At 38.3% G+C, this 22005-nt stretch overlaps 2 long non-coding RNA genes and 1 pseudogene across 2 annotated transcripts; 2 read left to right on the top strand and 1 right to left on the bottom strand.

Annotated features, from left to right (window-relative positions):
* Window positions 1-5283: 5283 nt before the first annotated feature.
* Window positions 5284-10749, bottom strand: LOC148593344 (uncharacterized). The gene is made up of 2 exons (XR_015913746.1): window positions 10608-10749; window positions 5284-5497 (listed from the first exon to the last, which is right to left on the bottom strand). It is a non-coding gene; the product is annotated as an uncharacterized LOC148593344 (long non-coding RNA).
* A 1555-nt stretch (window positions 10750-12304) lies between these two features.
* Window positions 12305-15078, top strand: LOC148593343 (shieldin complex subunit 3-like; annotated as a pseudogene).
* Window positions 15079-19570: 4492 nt separating this feature from the next.
* On the top strand, window positions 19571-21662 carry LOC104571523 (uncharacterized). The gene is made up of 4 exons (XR_015913745.1): window positions 19571-19673; window positions 20525-20609; window positions 21318-21445; window positions 21611-21662. It is a non-coding gene; the product is annotated as an uncharacterized LOC104571523 (long non-coding RNA).
* The last annotated feature ends 343 nt before the right edge of the window (window positions 21663-22005 follow it).

The following is a 22005-nucleotide window of genomic DNA, read 5'->3' as shown; positions in this document are numbered from 1 at the left end:
TGAAGTCCCCCATGAGAACCAGGGCCTGTGACCAGGAGGCAATATCCAGCTGCCTATAGAAGGCTTCATCAACCTCCTCGTCTTGGTCAGGTGGCCTGTAGCAGACACCCACCACAGTGTCTCCCACATTAGCCTGCCCTCTAATCCTTACCCACAAGCTCTCAACTCGCTCATCCTCCACCCCCAGGTTGAGCTCCATGCATTCCAGTTGCTATCTCACATAAAGAGTGACTCCTCCACCTCGCCTTCCCAGCCTGTCCTTCCTAAAGAGCACATAGCCTTTCATGGCAGCGCTCCAGTCATGCGAGCTATCCCACCACGTCTCTGTGATACCAATAAGATCATGATGCTGGGACTGCACACACATCTCCAGTTCATCCTGCTTATTCCCCATGCTTCGCGCATTGGTGTACAGGCATTTCAGGGAAGCAACAGAGGCCACAGGTTTCCCAGGAGGGGTGAAAGAGGACCCTCCGTGATCATTTCCTATCCTCACTTCCCCACTAGCATACTCCCACTGGACGCCATCTGACCTGGGCTGTGCGGTACTGCTTGCCGTGTCTGTGTGACACTCCCCTTCCCCCTTCTTGCCTAGTTTAAAGCCCTCCTAACCAGGTTGGCCAGCCTTTTTGCAAAGAGATGTGTGCCCCTCTTGCTGAGATGGGTCCCATCATTGCCCACTAGCTGGTGGTCATCAAACAGGGTCCCATGGTCATAGAAGCCAAAACTCTGTTGCCAAGCCCAGTGGCGCAGCCAGTTTTTAATCTGCCATATCCACCTTCTCCTCCTTGAATCCATTCCCCTCATTGACAGAATAGAGGAGAACACTACCTGTGCACCCGTACCTTTAATGGCCATCTTAATAGCCCCAAGATGGAGATAATTTGCAGTTATATCATACCCTAGTGCATCTCTCTTTTCACACAGACAAAAGATACTGTGCTGGAATACAAGTTCCTCTTCCATTTATGGTCTTAAGCCTCGATATTAAAATGTGTTGAGTATGTTCAAATCCCACTTACTTCAGAAAGATAATGTAAGTTTTTTTTCCTCATATAAAACTCACAAAGAACTTCCTTAAATGACATACACAGTAGTCAAAATTTACTGCTCTGAAAAGTCTACATTTGTGGCAAGCTTTTAAAAAAAAAAAAAAGAGACAAGCTACTAAAAGAAATATACAACACTTGCAGGAAAGAGAAAAAGCATACATGTTCAGCATGGGCCATTCCAACTCCATCTTCAACTATTTGTTCTCCTCCTTCTATTTGCTGAACGATTCCAACTAATTTCCTGGAGTAATCTGAGATTTATTCTGTGAAAGTTCTTATACAGTGGGCCATGTCTAAAATGGTTGCACGAATCTGGTTTGCTTCTGGCTCCAAGATGGAATGCTATTAATTTAAAGAAACATATCAAAGTTCAAAACAAATATCTTCCTTAAGCATCCCATTTTACAACATGTTTAGGAAGGGGAAAGAAAAAAAAATGTGTAGCTATATATTTAAAGGAAAAGTAAGTAAAAATTTTAATTTTCAAATTGTTTTAACTACATTACATCACAATTAAAGATAGCATGTTCACTAGTGTCACTGCTAGATTGCTATTTTCCATAATCACATCTAAAAACATATAGTTGAACTGTACTAGGTTGGGTAAATTTAATATTTGCTTGGTAAATAACAATCATCAGAACTGCTGACATAGCACAGTGACGTTCATAACTGCCTCAGATATAGGCCCTTTCCATCTTAAAGGTACAAATAACCATACTGTGGTCTCAGGAACAATTTTTCCTCCCTGTATTTTTACCATAGCAGTTATCTGAAATGAATGATAAAGGAATGAACAATATGAAGTCACTTCCAAAAAAAGATGTATCAAACATCTACCCTCTTTCGCAATTTTCTGCACTTAAATTTGTAAGTATTATTTATGGAAGCTAACAGATGACATGACAAAAAACATTTCTTAAGCAGTACCTTATGACCTCGATGCTTCCCATATTCTTTGCAGACACAGCACATAAGGGGACTAGCCTGGCAACCCTCTTCCAAGCAAACAAACTCAATCGCGTGCACTTGGTGCTGGGAGCACATGGTCTGCTCATGAGGCTTGTCAGCAAGGGGCAACCGTCTGTGCTTCACCAGTGTCTTGGTCGAGTGCGTAAGCTGGGAGCAGTCTGCACACAGGTGAGTGGCACACACAGTGCAGTACACAGATGCCACGTGGGCTTCGTCTTCGTCGCAACGGACGATACAGTAACAGCAGGAAAAAAGGAAAAAATTGAAATTGTTCTCCAATTCCAGTAACTGGGGAAAAGTCATAAAAGTTATCACCAACATAAACCTAACAAGTGGACTTTTCTTAAAAGCTGAATGCTAATAAGTATTTTGAACACTTCCAAAGCTTGCTTTTAATTTTTCATCAATTACAAAAAAAAAATTGTTTGCTTTACAGTAAACTCCAAAGACTTCCAGAAGGGTCCAGAGATTCCACAGATCCAAACTTCAGTAGAAGTTTTGAGGGTAAAGCATGCAAGCTCTAGACACTACCTTTCATATATACACATTATAGAAAGAAATCATAAGGTTACAGACAGAAAACATTCATAGACAAATAGGCCCTTAAGACAAAAATCTGCTCCTAGAATGGCAGTCCGCAATACTTTTTTCACAGTAGTTGCTAATACCAAGATGACTAAAAGTCTGTTTTAATAATTAAATATTTCCTATCACACAATGTAGTCATATTAAATGACTGAAGAAAAGCGACACTTGGAAAAGACTTGCTTTCAAATGTTTAGGAAGAACTTCACATTTGATATGGAATTCGACTTCATTTTTGTTACACTAAGAACAGAATCTTCACATCTAAATGTACATTTCAAGCAGAGCAATTAACTTTTCTTTCAATTAGTACCTCTCCAGATAGGCCAATAGCTTCTTCTGTTGTCCCACATTGCCCAGCAGGTCCATTCTGCAGTCGTTCCAACAGTTCCAACAAAGCAAAGTTCTTTTTCAAGCCCCAGACACCAGTAGTAGATTAAGTGGGAAAAAAATAAAAAATTCCAAGCAAATACTGTCATGAAAGGCTCCACAAGCCACAGGTAAGATTCTGACAATCTAATACCAAAGACAGAAAACCAGAGCAAGCTATAGGTACTGTTCACACTACCTTTCCATTCTTTACCTTTTCTTCTTTCCACCATGGAACTATTTAACATTTACACAGGTTTTCCCTACTAAAAGGCTACCATGATTATTCATAAGTTCACAAAAAAGCCACTTTAAAATAATCTGCAATAACAACATCCTACTAGAGACTGTAAGGAATACGTTAAAATATATATGTCAACGTAAATATGTAAACTATATATATTTAATATATTTTAGGAACCTATATACTGTGAACGTTTCTACTGTACCAACAGTAGCTACGGAGAACTCACACTGACAAACTTTGCATCTTGCGATTAGGGAATGCAACGCCTATAACAGATCTCAGCCTAGTAAAAAACAGAATAAAAGCTAAAAAAAAATATTCAGAAAGGAAGACTCACAGAATACATATAGTGAAAAGAAATCTCATACTCCTTAGAAGAAAGCAGTAGTCCCCATCTACTTCATCTTCATTTTGCAGAGCTTACCTTCCAGGCACATGAAGCTACTTGATGAGAATTAAAAAAAAAAAAAAAAAAAAAAAAAAAAACAGGTTGTTTAGCATATGTACAAGAACCCTAACACTCAAATGATAGTTTTTCCTTGTCTTTAAATTTATGGTTATGTTAAAAAAAAACAAACAAACAAGCAAACAAAAAAACTATACCACACAATGACGACAACACAACAATAAAAAAACCCACACTTTTACAGGGTAAAATAATTGTATTTGAGTACTGGCTCAGTTTTCAATCATTCTCTTAGCCTCTATACAGAAAACATCTAGGCCCTTTCTCTCAGGGTGCATGCTATATAAAAAGTGGCTCTCTATATAATTAGAATGCTGACCAAGTATTTCCTCAAAAGGGGCAAGTCTGCCATCTTCAAGGACAGAGCATACAGAACCTGATGTCTTCCTGAATTTACAAGGCTGAGTTATATTTGATCAACTGCAACAGGACAACTACTATTGCTAAATGACAATTAAGTTTTGAAAATAAAGAAGGATTAATTATAGCTTGACAATCTGAGAATATGGAGGATGTGTTTTTATGGATCTTAGCGTTGAAGTGACCAGGAGTTTCTAGAATGAGTGTCACTTAATTCAGGAGCAGGTCAGCTTTTGAAGTTGTCCAAACAATATCCCTACCTCTGTATATTTTGGAGCGAGTTTAAGTCATAAGTAATAGCAACAACATCATTCACAAACAGCATCAACACATGCTAACCCAGCTACAGATTGCAATTAGCCATTTGTGACTCCTAATTTGCAAGGGACTTATAACAAAACGCATAAGCTCTTCCTCCAGTCTCAACACTATGAGCAGCTCAAAGGACTTCTTTGCTGTCTCCATAGGGATTCCATTATGACCAGTTCACCAAAATTCATGAATCAGTCCACAATACATCTCCAAACATTCCATCTTTCTATAAATTATCAGTTAACCTATAAACGTCTATGAGTTTTCGTAACAAATTTTACATGACTCTTGAAACCTCATTCAGGAGAGCAAGCTCAATAAATTAATTATATGCAAAATTACTAGTATATTCCAGTTTATCCCAACAGAAATTATTATTCTAAGCTTTATCTAAATGCTTGAATTAAGCATTTCTTTTGTGCACAAAAAAAAAAGCCCTAAGGCCATCCTCCACAAAGGACCCCAGTTTTGCATTTCATTTGCCTCTTTGTAAGATACTTACTGAAGTATACATTAAGCTATGAACTTCAGGAAGGAAAATAAGGTGTTGAATGTCAATGTCGAAGGGCCCAACACTAACAATATTACTAGTAGTACCTGGGGTATTGGCCTATGAACATGAGAAGCTACCCAGAAGTATCTTTTCATATTTAAACAAATTGTATTGATTAATTTTGAAATTGTTGAATATATTTTACTATTGAATTCTTGACTTGTTTAATGCAAGGGAGCTGCAGTTACCTGTTAGTGTTTAGTACAGCACTATCTGGATAAAACTGCATTTGTGTACTGCCCCTGCAATTCAGCTGTTTCATGCTTTGTGTGAACACATCAATCTAAGAACAAGAGCCAAGCCACTTTTTTCAGTACACTTCTGCTATTTAGTAAAGTCAAGGTAGAAAAAAATACACAGTATAGAGTTATTAAACTCAAGTGACTGCTTTATTCAATTTATGCTTTCCTTCAAGCATTAAGGGGAAGACACGATTTTAGAACACAATGCTAGACCCAGTAAAAGATTGAGCTGCCTCTCACACTTTAGGCAGGAGAGACTAGCAGAATAAAAGCTGAAACCAGGGACAGGCTCCAAAGGATCTCTGAAAACCCTTGACTTTTTCAGACTGTATCTGCTGTCTGACAGGAGTCAGAATCAGATATGAACTTGCAGAAATTATATCCCACACATTTTCCCCAAAGGAAAGACCAGGTTATAATATGTATTCTCCCTTGTTGATTCTCCTGAGAGTTGTATTATATCTCTTGCATCATGTTGCTCTGTGGCAGCCTGAAAGCAATAGGTCCTCTGCATCTTCCTGAAATTCAGATGCAATCTCACTGATCCTGTACAGATCTTAAGCCTTTCTTCAGTGCCATGCTCTGTCATACTCACCATACATTTCGATGCATTGCAAGAGTGAAAGTGTGGTCCCAAAGGTGCCTGGCACTTCCATTTACTGCGAGCAGCAGATAGTTATGAGAACCAGAAAAAAACAAAAGTATCCACTTCTTTTATCCCAAATATTCATGTTTCACTAATCCTAAGCACAGTATATACAGCAAGATGATCATCAGCATTTTCATGGTTCTAAGGAAATAGCTCTTCACAAGAGTCTGGATTTGCAGCACACAGATGTATCCTGCTAAGAAGAGTCTCTATAATTACATAGATACTCCTCCTGCATAATTTACCATGCTCTTTTCAGCTCTCAGTTGCACAGTGGAAGCTTTATTTGCTAGGGACTGCACCCAGTATGTGCCCAAATCCAAGCATGGCTTTAACACAGATCCTTAAGTTTCCAGAAATTATGTTCTGGTCTTCCATGATTTCATAGTGCTGCACAGTCTTCTCCCTGTGTATATTCTGACTTCAGAGCTTAGTGTTTCATGGATTTTATTTATTTAAAAAAAAAAAAAAAGAGCTTTAGCCTTCCTCTCAGGATCAACATTTCTCATGTCACGGAGAAAGGAAATCATCTTGCTTTACAAGTTGAATGCAGGATACAATATCCATTTTTGGAATTTAATTGTTAGAAGTTTGTACATGAAACTTGAATTTGGCCAACTCTGCATCTAGATGACTGACACTAACTCCCAGGAAGGAAAGTACAGAAACCAGACTAGGCAGCTCCCTTTTACAGCTTTCTGAGCAGCACCAGCCCACAGCAGAATGTCTGTGGGCACACCACAGCAGTATGTGTGCACAAGCTTCAGTTACTACAGTACACAAGATATACACCAAAATAATGCCTACTGGTACTGTCTCTCCCGACAGCTTTCTTTTTATTATATATGCAGAGATTTGGTAATACATACTACAGATCATCTGCACACTTAATTTCAGGCAAAGATTAAAGAACAGTCAAGGCTTACATATATGCTTCTCACTTATTAACCTGCTAAATTATAAATTATAAATCAGTAAGCACCCTACTATACATGCACTGTCATATAGAGGGTCATGTCTCATTTCACTAGTAACTACCATTAAGTTTATGTATTTGAGAAAGTCACTTTTCACACCAAAAGCATTCTAAAATGGCATCCTCAAAATGCATACTGTCAAACAGCTGACCGAGTATATTTTACACTAAAAAAATACTGAAGAGTCGTGCAAATTGATTTGTTTAATCTCTGTAGACTTCAGTTCAAATTCTGCTTAAGTCACAAGTACAGAAGAGCCTAGTGAGCTCATCCTTGCACCCAGAGGGAATGTTTGTGCCCATTACAAAACCACTACACAATCTGACTGTGTCTCTTCTCAAATGAGGCCAACACGAAAAGCAGGAAGCACATCAGCCAGAAACGTGAGGGCAACAGAACTGTGTCATGATATTAAGGCCAACTGCAGCCAGCAATGTCATTTTCAAAAGCGCTTCACTTGTCTGGGAAAAAACAAGTTACATGAAATAAGGTATGAAAAGCACGACTTGTGTCTAAACAACTGAACAGAGAGAAGAAAGTAAAAGGCATGTCATTTTGCACGATGTTTTAACATTTTACCTTAGCACTATCAAGCAAAACAAATGAGATATCCCATTAATATCTTTTGTGTTCCACAAAGGCTGTCAAAGCTTGCAGATGCCAGCAGAACATGTTCTAATGATAATACCTAGTAGAGAATAGTTTCAGCTTTATAACATTTTTGCTGGCAGGGAGTGAGAAAAAAACAAAAAAACAAACCACTGTTCAAGGCTGCCTTAGAAGAGCTGCTCTGCTGAAGTGAAAACCCTGAGTTTCCAAAGCTGCTACATGTAGCAATATCCTTTTTTATGTGCTCCCTGCTCCAAGCATTCCAAGAGAAACTGACCTACCCTGCAGAAAGGGGAAAAGGGAAACCTGGTAACAAGAGATGATTCATCCACTTCTCCCTAACTGGAATACTTCAAGTAAAGATTTACAAGATTAATCTCCGCTATTGAGATTTTTTTTACTGAAAAATACTACTTAAGACAACATCATATAGAGTTTATGACTTTCAAAGTTTGAGAATACCCCAATTAAAGAAAAGCTTTGCCATTACAACTTTTTTTTGCCACTGAAGAATCCCAATCCAGTTGACAATAACCATTAGATAGTTGACATACCTTCAACATTTACATATCCATTTAGAATCATTTAAAAATTTCCATCAGAAAATTAGTCATAATGCAACTTCATTAAAGAACACTCCAAAAGTTATGTTTAGTCTACTCTGCAAAGTAAAATTGTTTGGGCAGACTTTAGCCCTACTTATCCATTATGAAATATTTTCTCTGAAAGCAATATTTTATCAAAAAATAGATTTGTTGCTAAACAAGTTAGCAAAGCATTGTCAGTTTTGACCTGTGGGTCCTATATTCCTAGGAGTCCCGATTGATGGATTATTTCTTTTTCCTGCCTTCCCAGTTATATACGCATAGAAGAAATAGGCCAGCAAAGTTAAAGGAAGTGCTTCCACACACACCCTCAAATTTTGGAAAGTTTCCAACATCCCTTCTTAAAACTTGATGTGTATAGCATTAAGTGATTTTATGATAAGACCAAAGGAAAAGTAGCAAGCTAACCTGCTGAGTTGAAAAGGTTATCAACTAGGAGCAGCCTACAAGAGAATCTCTTATTATTGCTTAAGCATTTTTGTTCAATCCAGGTAGCTTTATACCATGATTACACAGCTTTTCTTTCAACAAAAAGTCTCCTCACACTAATCCTATAATCTAGATAGAAATTTTAAGTAGCTGCCTGAGACCACCTCAATTACAGGAATCAGGAAAATGGAGCTGGTTTCCTCACAGGGTGCCATTCAAGTGGGGTGAGGGAAAATCCTTAATAAAAAGGCCTAGAGTTGCCCTACTTTTCACCCAGCTCTATTCCTCACCCAAACAGAGCTGCAATCTCCATGGACTTAAATAACATCAAGTATTAGGTGATAACAAGACACACAGACATAAAGGAGGGGCCATAACAAGATGTATTCACAGAACATCCCATCTCTATATGCTGCATACAATACTTTTTAAATGTACCTGCTGAGATTTACAGTGGCTATGACCCCTTGGCCCAAAGGATCAAGCAGAACATTTTTATTCACAGACACAGTTTTACCTTCAAGCTATTTTGCTATTTTACCACTTAACGGCTTGAGCAACTAGTTCTAGATCCTAGACCTACAAGCTAGTTTTAAGACACAAAAGCTGTCTTTTCTCCTCCAAACCTTCTCAGGCTTTAGCCTAGTTTAGCAACATTCCACTTTTTCTTCCATCAGAAGTACCTCAGCCTAAGTTGAAGATATATTGGATGTTTTGATAAAGCTTTGATCTTGTTAAGTCTTGCTAAACGACCCAAAAGGTGACTATAGCATACTTTCAGACAGCTAGTGTAAAAGAACGCACAAATAAAAGGAAAGGCACTTTTTTTTAAAACAAACAAACAAACGAAAAACCAACACACACACACAAAAACAAACAAGTTTCTTACTATATAGTACAAGTCAGCTTTAAGTTAGCAAGGCTTAAGCAATGGTCCTACACAGAAGAGTTGCACAAGAGCAACAGGGTTGAGCCCCTTCTGAAAGGGCATTTCAAGAAATCTCTCACAGCTATGCAATCATGACTAAAAGGTAAAGCAACTGTTACTGCTCTGGCCACATTTTTAGAACAGCAATCATTCAACACTCACACTATCTCCTCCCTCTGCCAACGCTCTTTTCATACGAGACCAATATTTCTTTTTCTAACTTCAGTTTCCATGAAAGCCTGCCTGCAACTGTACTAATATTCTCAGTTTGGTCTATGCTCTAACAGATTCTCCTTTCTGCACAAAGGAAATGCTTATTCAACCTAACCTGGTATTTGAACTTGTCTTTCATGGATTTCTGCACTAGAAGGTTCCCTCTTGAAGAACTTTTCCAACTTTTTTTCTCCTGTGCTATGCAGAGCTAGTGCAACCACTTCTGTTAACAAGTTCTCCTTGGTACAAATTCTTCTGATAAGTGTTTTCTCTGTAACCATATGTTGAATCAGCACTTTCTTTTCTGAAGGAACTATAAGCATCTGTCACCTAGAACAAACTCCCACTCATGGATAAAAGCTGTGTCTTAGTCTTTCAAATATTCTCTGGAGACACTTCTACTGTAATGAAATTCCTGTTGATAGCTTGCCACTATCAGACAGTTATTCCATATAAAGAAGTATTATACAATTTAAAAACAGGTTTGCTACCATTAGCCCCTCCCTTTCGAACAATTCATCATTAATGCAGACAAATATGCTTCAATAAAGAAACTGATTGCATAGTTTGTTTAGCATTCAAATCAACAGGAACCCAATAGCCATTCACCGACTTAAACATTAATTTAAAATAGACTAGTCTTATACTTTTTTTGAAGATACCTATTTTACTAATGCTTCACAGTGTTAAGAACTTCTTTGGAACAAATGAATTCACTACTTGAAATATTCGTTATTAATGAAATAACATTAAGGACTATTGCACAAGAACAATCCACTCAACACACCTATATGATTGGCTCCTAAAACTATACCACCTATTCGCCTATACCATTCATCATTCATTCCTGCCCCTTTTTCCTCTATCTCCCCCTTTTCACAGGTTTAGGGCAAAATCAAAGGCATGAATTACAAAGGCTGAGAGTGCATAAAACACGGCCTGCTAGCCCACAAAGCTAAATAAACTTCTGTGCATTTTTTCCTGTAACTCAGTTGTCCCCCCCCCCCCCCCCTTAAGTTTTAGAACTACATTTTCTTACCTAGTTCAGTAACTTGTCAATCAAAAGGACAGTGAACTGCTCTACCATGAAGGGGGAGCCGGGTCAGACAATCATGGCAGACTATGTGGCCCCACAAAAGCAACTGGGGAACGTTGTCACCTTGAAACAAAAACACATCTTCGCAGACTCTACACTCAAGAACCTGTAATTCAAAAAGAGACTGTATTTGCTTCCAAGTTGATAGAAAAATCAAGCTTCCTAGGTGAAGTAATTTACTAGCAACGTATTTTAGAATATTTCCTGTAGCCCTCCCAGAGCCGCCCCAAAACTCTCCCAGGCCCCCACTGAAACCGAAACTCGTGCCCCCTCACGACGCTCCTGCCGTGGACTCAGGACCGCCTCAGAGCGGCTGTTCCTCTTTCCCGTCGCCGCATACGGGGCGAGAAGCGCGGCACACCTCACCTTCACGACAGCACCCACCAACCCCCAGCCACTGCCATCAGACCCCCAAGTGGCATCCAGCCCAACACTGGCCTCGGTGCTGTTTACACCTAGCGCTGCCATCTTTGGGAGGGCGGAGCCCTGCACCGGCTGGCAAGAAGGGGCAGGCGAGAGCACATATCATCCCAGCTAAGGGAGCTGTGCATGCATTCTCTCTCTGCATCTGCGGCCCACTCCAGAGAACAGCTGTTCCTGTGGTGCCGTCCGATGCTGCCCTGCCTGGGGCCTCGCGAAGATTGCGCATCCCAGCATGCGCTGCAACGGTTCCCTTGGAGGCTCCGCTGCGCACCTGCTGCGGGGCGTAGAAGGCAGCATAATGCATTCTGGGTGCTGCAAGTTCCTCTCGCTGGTGAAATGCACCCTGGAACAGCTGTGCTAGGCTCCCGAGCGTCGCTACTTTGTGTCTGGTAGCCGCACGTGATTTGCCCCTGACAGGGGTATTTTGGTCTGACTGCTCTGTTGTAGGTGGTGGTGGGGGTTGATGCTATGGATATCAACCAGCCCAAGCAGGAGCACTTTCTGGCTCTGAAAGGTAATGAGGAATCGCCCCGCATTACGTGGGGCCGGGACCGCTCAGGGAGGGCGGAAGAACCGGCTCAGGGGGAACCGGCTTGGGAGGCGGCGAGGCCCCGCACTGGACTGGGCCGGGCCGGGCTGGGCCCCGGCCTGCTGCGGCGCTAGTGGGTTCGGGGTATTTGTGTTTCTCACAGAGCAGTTCCATGGTTGCGGTGGGAATCTTTGTTATTAGGTTTCCTCTCTGGTGCAGAGAACTGCTGGTGCCGCTAACCCTCTGTCCAGTGCGTGGCTGCTGAATCCATTCAAGTGTCACAGCGGTAAAACTGAAAATGTAGGTGCCTGTCAGGTACCTTGCAGAAATTAATGCAGAAATCCAGGCAAGAAATAGGAGGGGAAGTGCTATTTCCATAAGGCATTGATATCTGTGCTGGCAGTTCTGTTCAAATGAGTTAGCAATGAAAGCACTGAGAAGCATGAACCTTCTTTAATCTTATTTCAGTCAAATATGCTTATATATTTCTCTCTTTCTAACAGTGCTTTTTTTGGAAACGAATCAGTGAGACTATTCAGTGCACATGTGTAGGTGACTTCTGAATCTATTTCTGTCAATATAGTAGTTTTATAATGCTCCCAGAGTTTTTGTGCTGTCTGTTAAACTTGTTAATCATAATTCAAATATAATAATAAGCCTTTTCTTTTTCATATATGTGTGTACGCACATGCACTCAAAAACAACACCCCAGAACATGGAGCAGCTTCAGCCACCACTGCAGGTGCATGCTGATAATTCAAAGCTAAAACTCATTGCTTTGCTATTGTGAAAAACCAAGAAAATCTTTGGTCTTGCATTGAACTTAGTGCAGGGTCCAGACTATAGATTTTGCAAATAGAAGTTAAAAGGTATCTGAATTTCTTTGCATTGTGTGCATCTTAAGCAGAAACTCGATGGTACAATGATTAAGCAATACCAGATTTTATTGCTTTAAATATTATTAGCCATTGTTGGTGTCTGCTGGGGAGCCTTGCCAGGACTGCAAGGGGGAATAAATTGCCTCCTGGGCAAGCTCCAGAAGTATGGGATAGATGAGTGCACAGTGAGGTGGATTAGGAATTGGCTGGATGGCAGAGCTCAGAGGGTGGTGATCAGCGGTGCAGAGTCTAGTTGGAGGTCTGTAGCTAGCGGTGTCCCCCAGGGGTCAGTCCTCGGCCCAGCCCTGTTCGATTTATTCATCAATGACCTGGATGAAGGCACAGAGTGCTTCCTCAGCAAGTTTGCTGATGATACCAAACTGGGAAGAGTAGCTGATACCCCAGAGGGCTGCGCTGCCATCCAGAGGGACCTGGACAGACTGGACAACTGGGCGGTGAAAAACCTCATGCATTTCAACAAGGCCAAGTGCAAGGTCCTGCACCTGGGGAGGAATAACCCCAGACACCAGTACAGGCTGGGGACCGACCTCCTGGAGAGCAGCTCTGCAGATAAGGACCTGGGTGTCATGGCGAACCTCAAGGGAGGCAGTGAGGAGGATGGTGCTGGCCTCTTTTCACTGGTGGCTACCGACAGAACTAAAGGAAATGGCCTGAAACTAAAGCATCAAAAGTTCCACAGGAACTTAAGGAAAAATTTCTTACCAGTGAGGGTGACAGAGCACTGGAACAGGCTGCCCAGAGAGGCTGTGGAGTCTCCTTCTCTGGAGATTTCCAAAACCCGCTTGGACGCAGTCCTGTGCCACCTGCTCTAAGTGACCCTGTGTGTGCAGGGGGGCTGGACTAGATGACCTCTAGAGGTCCCTTCCAACCTTAAGCATTCTATGATTCTCTGATAAAAAGTGCAGACCAAAGAAGTGCATGTGCTTTATGTTATATTTCATAGTCATGTTTGTAGGGCTTAGGAGAAGGAAAACATAATATAATTTTCCCACAAAAGAAAGTAATGTCAATATTCTTAAGTATAAATTGTATCCTTAAGTCATTTGAAAAGAGTGTCTGCATGTATGGCTTGAAAGCTTCAAGAGTAAAACCCAGTTAGTAGTTCTGTTACAAAATTAATAAAAACAGACCCAAGTGCTGTTTGCCCATAGCACTTCCCCTTTAACAGTCAGTTATGCTTGTCAGTGCTATTTCATTAAGGGCTTTTTCATTGTTGTAACACCAGGTGTTGCTTTATATTCTCTTGATTAGCCTGTGGAAAATTTAATTTCTTTAAATAGATTTGAATGGCAAATCTGATATAATAGGTAGTGGTAATTGTGTGTATTATTAATGGGGGTAATATTTTAAATGAATTATTTTACTTTCGTTTCATACCTTGATATATGTGTTGGCAATATAGTGCCACATGTTTGCATAGTAATCTTTGGGAAAAGAGAATTGTGATTACTTCAGCATGGAAAATTTGAGATCTGAGGCAGTTTCTGAGATGTCCTTAACTGGAAAAAAAAATCATTTTAATATAACTGCAAAGATATGACAGGAATAATGATGGGTCTTAGTGGGTGACAAGGTTGAGATGGTGGCAGTGAAAGGAATACTCATGGGAGGGAGAGCACTAAGCAAACCATGTGTGTTTGGATCACATTATGTACTGAAGCTATGCTGGCAATGATGGGATATAGGCACAGCACAAGTAAAGTAGAAATGTTCTGATAAGTCTCACTATTTTTACATGTTGCTTTTTTTACAAAATATCCTATCAATATGTTTCTTTGTATGGTAGTATCTTATTCTTTATAATACTTTTGCTTTAGGTCCTGTTTTCCACTGGTCTTTGCAGCACGAAGCAAGGAAATTCTTGTAAATAAGATGTTTTTCAGTCTAGATTTGAGAATCCTAATCGAGAGACTGTTCCTTTTCCATGCTTGCACTGCAGAGATTCAATTATTTTTAGGAAGTGGTCTTGCATTATCGAGTACACCAGAGAGATCTAAGGAAACTGCAAACATTTGCAGAAGCAGCAATGAAGGAGTTTCCCACTCATCAGTTACCAAGATTCACACCTTGGTTTCCAAATGATTTATACAGACTTACCCTCAAACCAAAAAGGCAGCCACCTGTTATCTCTTGTGAGGAAGCAGAAGTGAAACAACTTTTTACAGCTTCAGAATACATGGTAGGATCTCCTGATTATGACTGCACAAAAAATCTCCTTGAGTTTCAGTCTAACATGAGACATGGGCAGACTTTAATCCAAGCTCTTCACAGACCAATTAACATGGAGAATCAAGAACAACCACCACTTAATGGGAAATAAAAATTGAAAAGGTTTTGGTGTGTCTCTCTCCCTAGTGCTAAGATCAAAGAAAAGATTCTTCCTTTGTCTGAAGAGGTACAGAATAATTTGGAAAGACTGAAGCTGCATGCATTTTATAGAGCAAAGTGGACAATTGAACGGTCTATTTGCACTAACCAGACTTTGGAGGACATCTGGGTAAAACTGAATAGGCTCATCAAACACAATAAATTGCCATTTTGCAATGCAACAATCCAAAGATAGGTAGAGTTCCATAATAATATTGTTCTTTGAAGTACTAGAGTTTTTAAACAGATTTGAAAATACTTTGGAATAACCTATGAATGAAAGAGCAGGAAACTATTTAATATTATTTTGTTACAATTTTTCTTTATTTAACTTTATTGAGTCAGGAATCTTGAGTGCTTCTATTGGGATTGGTGTGTTTCTGTTTGTTTTAGATCTGCATTTATGTAGCTTTTTTCTACATCAGGTGTCTAGGGAAAAGGTCTATTGTTTCGACTGCTACAGCAAGTGTGTCAGATAATAGAAGTTATTCTTTCAGTCAAGCCAAATGCTTCCTCACTGTGCTGTTTTGGATGAAATTAGAAAGAGAAGGAAAGAATACTGTGAAATGGATTGTTATTATGACTTTAAAGAATAGTGGTTATATATATATATATATATTTTTTTTTCACCAAGATTGTGAGCATTTGCTGCAAGTCGTCATTTTATGAAGGAATTGAAATTAAATACATTAAATAAAAATGTTAAATACAAGAATTAAATAATACTTTACATTCCATTCTAACACTGTCTTAATGATGATACTAGTATTTTTGCAGAAATATTAATGAAAGTTTCAGTGCAAGCTGAATGCTTTAGAATAGTGGATGTCTTTATTGCTTTCTATTTTACAACTTTTCTCATACTATTTTTTTTCTGAGGTTGCTGATATGTGACCTGTGGTGAAGCCTGTAGTTGTTGTAGGGAAGAAGAAAGCAGCAACTTCCACCAGCATGTCAGGAAATTAAAAATTTGGGCTTCTATCTATAAATCTCTGTTGTTTTATGGAGGGTAATGGTCTCTGGGGATCTGAATGCATGTTTTGGTGAAAGGCTGAATTCAGTGTGACTTTTTGTCATCTGAAAGAATAAACCTGTCAAGGTCACACAGTCTGTGCTCACTGCCATGTGTGGAAGATCAGTGGAGCAAGTAAATTGGTAGCCATATAATTGCATGGGTCTGTGTTTCCCATAGAGAATCCTATTAGATTAGATTTCCCTCCATATAATTCTTTTGTAGCTGGAGATAAAGGTCTGTCTAGAAAAATGGTAAGAAAAATGGTCTAGGTCATCTAGGAAAATGAAAATAGTGAATGAAGATCATTGAATTGTCAAAGTTGGTTTCATCAAACTGAAGTGCACATAAGTATAACCTCTAAAGACCCCACGTGAAAACTAAATACCCCCCCCCCCCCGCTTAGGCTTTAATAGCAGTTTCTGTTTGCTGTCCTTATGTTGGAATAACAATATTTTGTTGTAGAGATTACTTACTGCTTCACAGTTCAAAATTTATGGCATTGCCCATGTTTGATTCTTGGCATGTGTTTCTAAACTTTGAATGTTCAAGGAGTCTGATACTGTTATTCAAGACTTTTATTTGAGATTTAAGATGAGCTGTTAGCAAAATGGAAGTGAAATGCTGGCTAAAGTAACTCAGGGTTGTTATTAAGTTATTTCACTGAATTTTTTGTCGAATCTTAAAGATTAGAGAACAAAGTTACAAAGTTACCTTTTACAGTCAGATTTTAAAAAGAATAAATAATGCAGCATGTTTTTTAGTTAGTGTTTTATTTTCTATTTATGTTCTTAAAAGAAAAGCAAGATTTGTTAAGCAAGAACAGGTAGTCCTGCAAGGATACTGTATTTCCTAATATTAATTCAGTAATGATAAAATGATGTTCTACCTACTTAATTTATGTGTTTTGATTTAATGTAGAGATATTTTTATTTATTGCTGTTTATTGCTCGTATCCTTGTTTTAGGCATGTTATTAAACCTGAGCAGCATTTCTTTCTTTAGAAAGAGTTAGCAAGTACTAATTTATGAGTTTGCTGTGGAATTGAATACAATCAGGTAGCTGTCAGTAATGTAGCCCCCTTCTGTTTGCTTAAAGCACCCGGAACAGAGGTTAAAAAAAATACATTTTGCCAAATACCAGCAGTTATTGATGTCCCCTTTCCCAGTGGTGGCCTTCAGCTTTCTGCCATTAGGTTTGCTTGTATCTGAATAACAGTCCATGCACTGCAGAGCAGTAAGAAGTGATCACATTATTTTCTTAATAAAATTATTACAGTATTAGGTAGTGCCAATGTACAAGCTGAAACACGGCTTCATCTTGACATGTTTCAGGAAGGCTTAGCTCATTTGCATATATAATTATATTTCTTTTTCAAGTTTCAGTGTTGAATCTGATTCTCTATTTATTCTGTTTTTTGTTTATTTGGAGGCTTTTAATTACCTTCGTTCTAAGCCTTTAGGCCAAGTTTTTCAACATTTCTCCATTACAAAGATAATGTATTTCCTTCTACTTGAAAGCTGAGATAGGTTTTTGTGCGAAGCAATGGGCAGCAGTATTTCACCATAACTTACGCTACCCTAGAGAAACCTATACAAGTTTGCTATCAGCGACATTAGCCTATCAGAGCAACTGATTATTTTACTCAACTGGAAATAGTGAATGAAGACATAGTGTGCAAGATGGCACAAAAGTACAATAAAGATAAAAGTGCAGTATGTGGTTTGGAACTAGTCTGTTCATTAACTTGTGCTCAAGAGAAATCCCAAGGTTCATTTATTTTCAGAAAATTTATGTTTTTATATTTTCAAAGTTCAAAGAAAAAATAATCAGTGATTATTCAGATCAACACGTAAGGTCAGAAATGCTCAACTTTCATGCGAGTGCTTTCATCTGAAGGTATATGCAAGATCAGGACCTCTGATTTGTACGAATAGGGAGGAATTCTTTTAAGAAGTAACATTTCTTAGGTACAGTATACATTTAAATCATGTAATTTTGAGTATCATGGGTTAAAATAGCCTTGCAAATTCTACTTTCTTGGAATAGTGACTTTTTAATAATGGATAAAAATCTCAATTTTATACTGCCAGTATTGATAGTTTTTGTAAGAGGGTTGCCAAGTCTGTTGTTATTGCTTTGCTTGTTTAATTTTAAAATTGTGCCTAAAAGTAAAAACAGGTGTCTGATCTGGGATCTTGAACCTTTCACTCTTTTGCATATGTTTTGGAGATTAGATGGTAAACGGAATTTCATGTATAATGGAGTGCATGACTGAAAGGGTCCTCATTGATAATTAACCTGGAAGAGTCCACAAAAAAAAAAAAAAAAAAAAAACAGTGTGAAATGAAACCATGTTTCTACAGAAGGCCACAAAACTGTTAACACTGTCCTGTAACACATACAAGACCTTTAACGTACTAATTTGAAAGCCGTATAAACTGGTGTGTCAAGGAAATGAAGCAAAAAGAGCAATAGGCTGTTGGATCTCACAATAGCAGAGAATTTTGTTAGGTTGAAAATAACCTGAGCCAAAGAGGTTTTACCCTCTTTCACACTGAGGTTTGGTCCTTTTGTCTCTCACTCTTGTGAAAGGAGAGCAATTTTTAAAATCCCAAGATGGATACTCATTTCATTGACCCTTGGTTTGTTTTCTGATTCACAATGATGAGGCTAACCAAGCCTACTTTATTCACTAATATGCTGGTGACTTGTGAAGAAAGAGATTTGCCAGGTATGTCTTCTCTACTGGTTGTTATCTGCATATTAGCAGATTTGTGCCATGTGAGCATCTGTGGTTTAGATGCCAACAAGAACTCATCTCCCATAGTTTATAAATCTCCCATAGTTTGTAATCTGAAATGATAGTATATTATATGAAATAAATATTCCTTTAGTAGTAGCTATAGGTGCTCCTCTAAAACCCCTCACCTGCAACTTTTAAAACTCAGTGGGTATACTGTAAACATACAACCTCAAAATTTGAGTGATAAGACATAATATTCCCGTAAAATACGGGCACGGTGGGGAGCATATATGTGATTTAGTGCGGATAGCGGCTCTAAGATGGACAAATGCACAGACAAGAGTTTGGGCTTGGTCATCTTCATTTGGAGAAAACAGCCTTGCTAGGTAGAACCAATATATTAATGCTCAGACTATGGAAAATGATTTTGCAAGAATTATTGCTAAAGCATTACTTTATGCTTGGTGTATAGAGAGCTGTTAAATCGGGAGTTCATGGGTTGTTTCTCAGATGCAGTCTAGAAGTCAAGTATAAGAAAGAGGCAAGGCATGAAACAAGAAAAGAGAATTCTGTTGAAGTACAAAGCAAGCAAGGAAAAAACTTAAGTGGGAATGGCTAATTCTATTGAGTTGCACTTTTTACAAGCAGAATTTCCCTTAAAAGCTCAATGTTAATTTCAACAGCACCTTTGGGATGGGGTTTTCAACATGTATACAGAGTGCTTTATTGGGCAGAGATGCCTCGAAGTAAATTATAATTTATAAGCAGTCATATAGAGCTGCCTTTTTTTTTTTAATCAATTTATTTGGGCATAGATTAAAATATGTCTAAAATAGATTGCATCTAAATAAGTAGTTAAATGTTACAACTTGCATGTAGACATGGTGCTAGACTTGAAAATATTTTGATTTTAACAATTTCATTTTTCTACAGGTAATCTATTTAACCAGATCATGAAAGATCATCCTTCTACTGTAAATGGAGCAGAAACTTTGATGCTAGGAGAAATGCTTACTTTGCCTCAAAATTTTGAGTAAGAACAACTTAATATAACTGCAACATATGACATACCAGGTTTGCTTTTTACTTTTTATGAACATATACTGAAGTAATACAGTATAGAGTAATATAGTGAAGTGCTCAGTGTTTATTTTATTTTTTTTAAGACTTTTAAACTTCTGTTTCTTAACTTTGTGCATTAAATAAGATATAAACCTATGCTGGATAGTGTTAGTTGTCTCTAGCTTGACTGTGTCTGTAATGGGAACTGAAAGTTGAGAGAAATTTGTGACTGTGGGTGAATTTTTACAGTGCTATTTTTACAGTGCCATAACTGCAGTTCTAACTAACAAGATGTACTCCAGTGATTTTAGCGGCTACTGAAAGCCATCTTATTCTGTTCAGGTTGGTTTAGCAAAGCTTTCTGATATGTTGGTTCTCCTTTGAAATTGTTTCTCTTGGAAGTTTGAAGTGTAGCAGTACAAATGTGAAACTGCCAGTATAACTTAGGACTTGAGAGCAATCTCTTAAGCTATTCTCATGTTTAACTCTTAAGAGGAAATCTGTTGCCTTGTGGATACTGGAAAAAGAAAAAAAGAGCAAAAAAAAAACCCTAAACCCCTCACCTGTGATTCAAGCGGTATTTTGACTACGTGTGCTCTCAATGCAGTAGGGTTTACTGTGGCTTCTATGCAATTCTCTTTTGTGGACTTTATAGGCTACCTCTATGTGGCATTTTAAGAACTGGAGTGGGTAATTGGTATAGACAAAGTTCCTGAAATTGAACTTAAAGAGGTTTTAGTGGAATGTTCTGTTTTTTGTTGTTGTTTGTTTGTTTTTTAATAATAATTGCTAAATATACCTAAATATACTCTTTTTTAACAGAAATATATGTCTGGGAGAGATGTTTTCCAGTTACATTAGTGTACATAATGATAGTAATCAAATTGTCAGGGACATATTAGTAAAGGTATGTGAAAATACATCTACTTCCTAGATTATAAAAAATGTATTGGGCATGTTTTCTGACAGAATCTGGTGCAATTAGCACTGATGCATAGAGTTGAGGAAATATCTGCCACATTTTTTCCAATCCAGAAAATACTGCTGGTAACAAAAAGACATAAAAATAAAGGACTATAAAAATCTTCAGCCATTAAAATAAGAAATTGAGATTGTATCAAAAAATGAATAGGCTGTAAAGCTTCTCTAAAGAATAAGCGTGGCATAACTTCCATAGCCAAAGAAAATTGTCAAAGCTGTGTTCTATACTGGTTGCACTTTCAATGGTATCATCAGAGCAAGTCTCTCTAAAACACATATTGATTTATATTTTACTTGTATTTCAAATTAGTTCGAATAGTTTTTTTTTTGTTTGTTTGTTTTGTCAAATAATACATTGAGATTAGAAATTCTACAAATGTTTCACACTGTGGAACTCAAAAGTAAGTGGAGGTTTTGTTAGCTGCATGTTAAGAGGGATTGAATTCTTTATATATATTTTAAATTTTTTCTTTAGCATTGTCAAATTACACATCTAAGTTGCTTTACATGTGTGAAAGCATACAGGGTACACATCAGTCCATGAAATCTGGTACTTTTCAAAACCAAGTTGTTTTTCTTTAGAGTACTTTATGGAGCTGTGTTTATAACCAGTGCTTTGTTTTTCTATTCCCAGGCTGATCTTCAGACACGTTCTCAGTGCTTGAATCTTTCAGCTTCTAGTGCAGCAGTGGCAGAACTCAAACCAGACTGTTGTATTGATAATATGATTCATCATGAAGTAAAGGAAATAGGAACACACATGTAATATCTTTAAATCTTCTAACTTGTATTTTTCTATGAATTTTTTAGATCATTACATACAATCAAGCTTAAATTAAGCTGCAGCATATGAATGCTAAACTGTTTCTACTTTGATAGAGATATGCAATCTAGTTCAAAAAATATTTTAAAATCTTTTTCTTTCAGCTTAGTTTGTGCAGTAAGTTACACAGATGGGAGAAAAGATGTACTTCAGAAAGTTCTTGTTGGGGCCTTGGCGATTTTGCAAGAATATGAGGAACTGAAGTAATAGGATTCAAGGTCACCCGGAGGAGAAGATAACGCTTGTTAGCAACTTTTAATGAACTAAGCCAGCCACAACCAGATAAGCGTCCGGGAGGCCCAGCAACAGAGCATCGAGAAGAACACCAGTCAGCTGCAAGCTAGTTATGCATGGATACTATAGTCCAACCAATGGGAGTGCTGTTGCTTAGCGCGTGTCCACGTGTACAGATGTTGGAATTGTATAAAGCTACGTAGCAGACAATAGTAAAGCAAATCGAACCTGCTTCACATTGAAGTGTCGTTCATTCCGTCTCACG

This window comes from Tinamus guttatus, unplaced genomic scaffold, assembly GCF_059628265.1.
Source record: "Tinamus guttatus ecotype Peru unplaced genomic scaffold, ASM5962826v1 Tinamus_guttatus_pri_ptg000415l, whole genome shotgun sequence".
Classification (NCBI taxonomy): Eukaryota; Metazoa; Chordata; class Aves; order Tinamiformes; family Tinamidae; genus Tinamus; species Tinamus guttatus.
The sequence above is the reverse complement of the archived record's forward strand: the minus strand, read 5'-3'. Positions and strand labels throughout refer to the sequence as shown.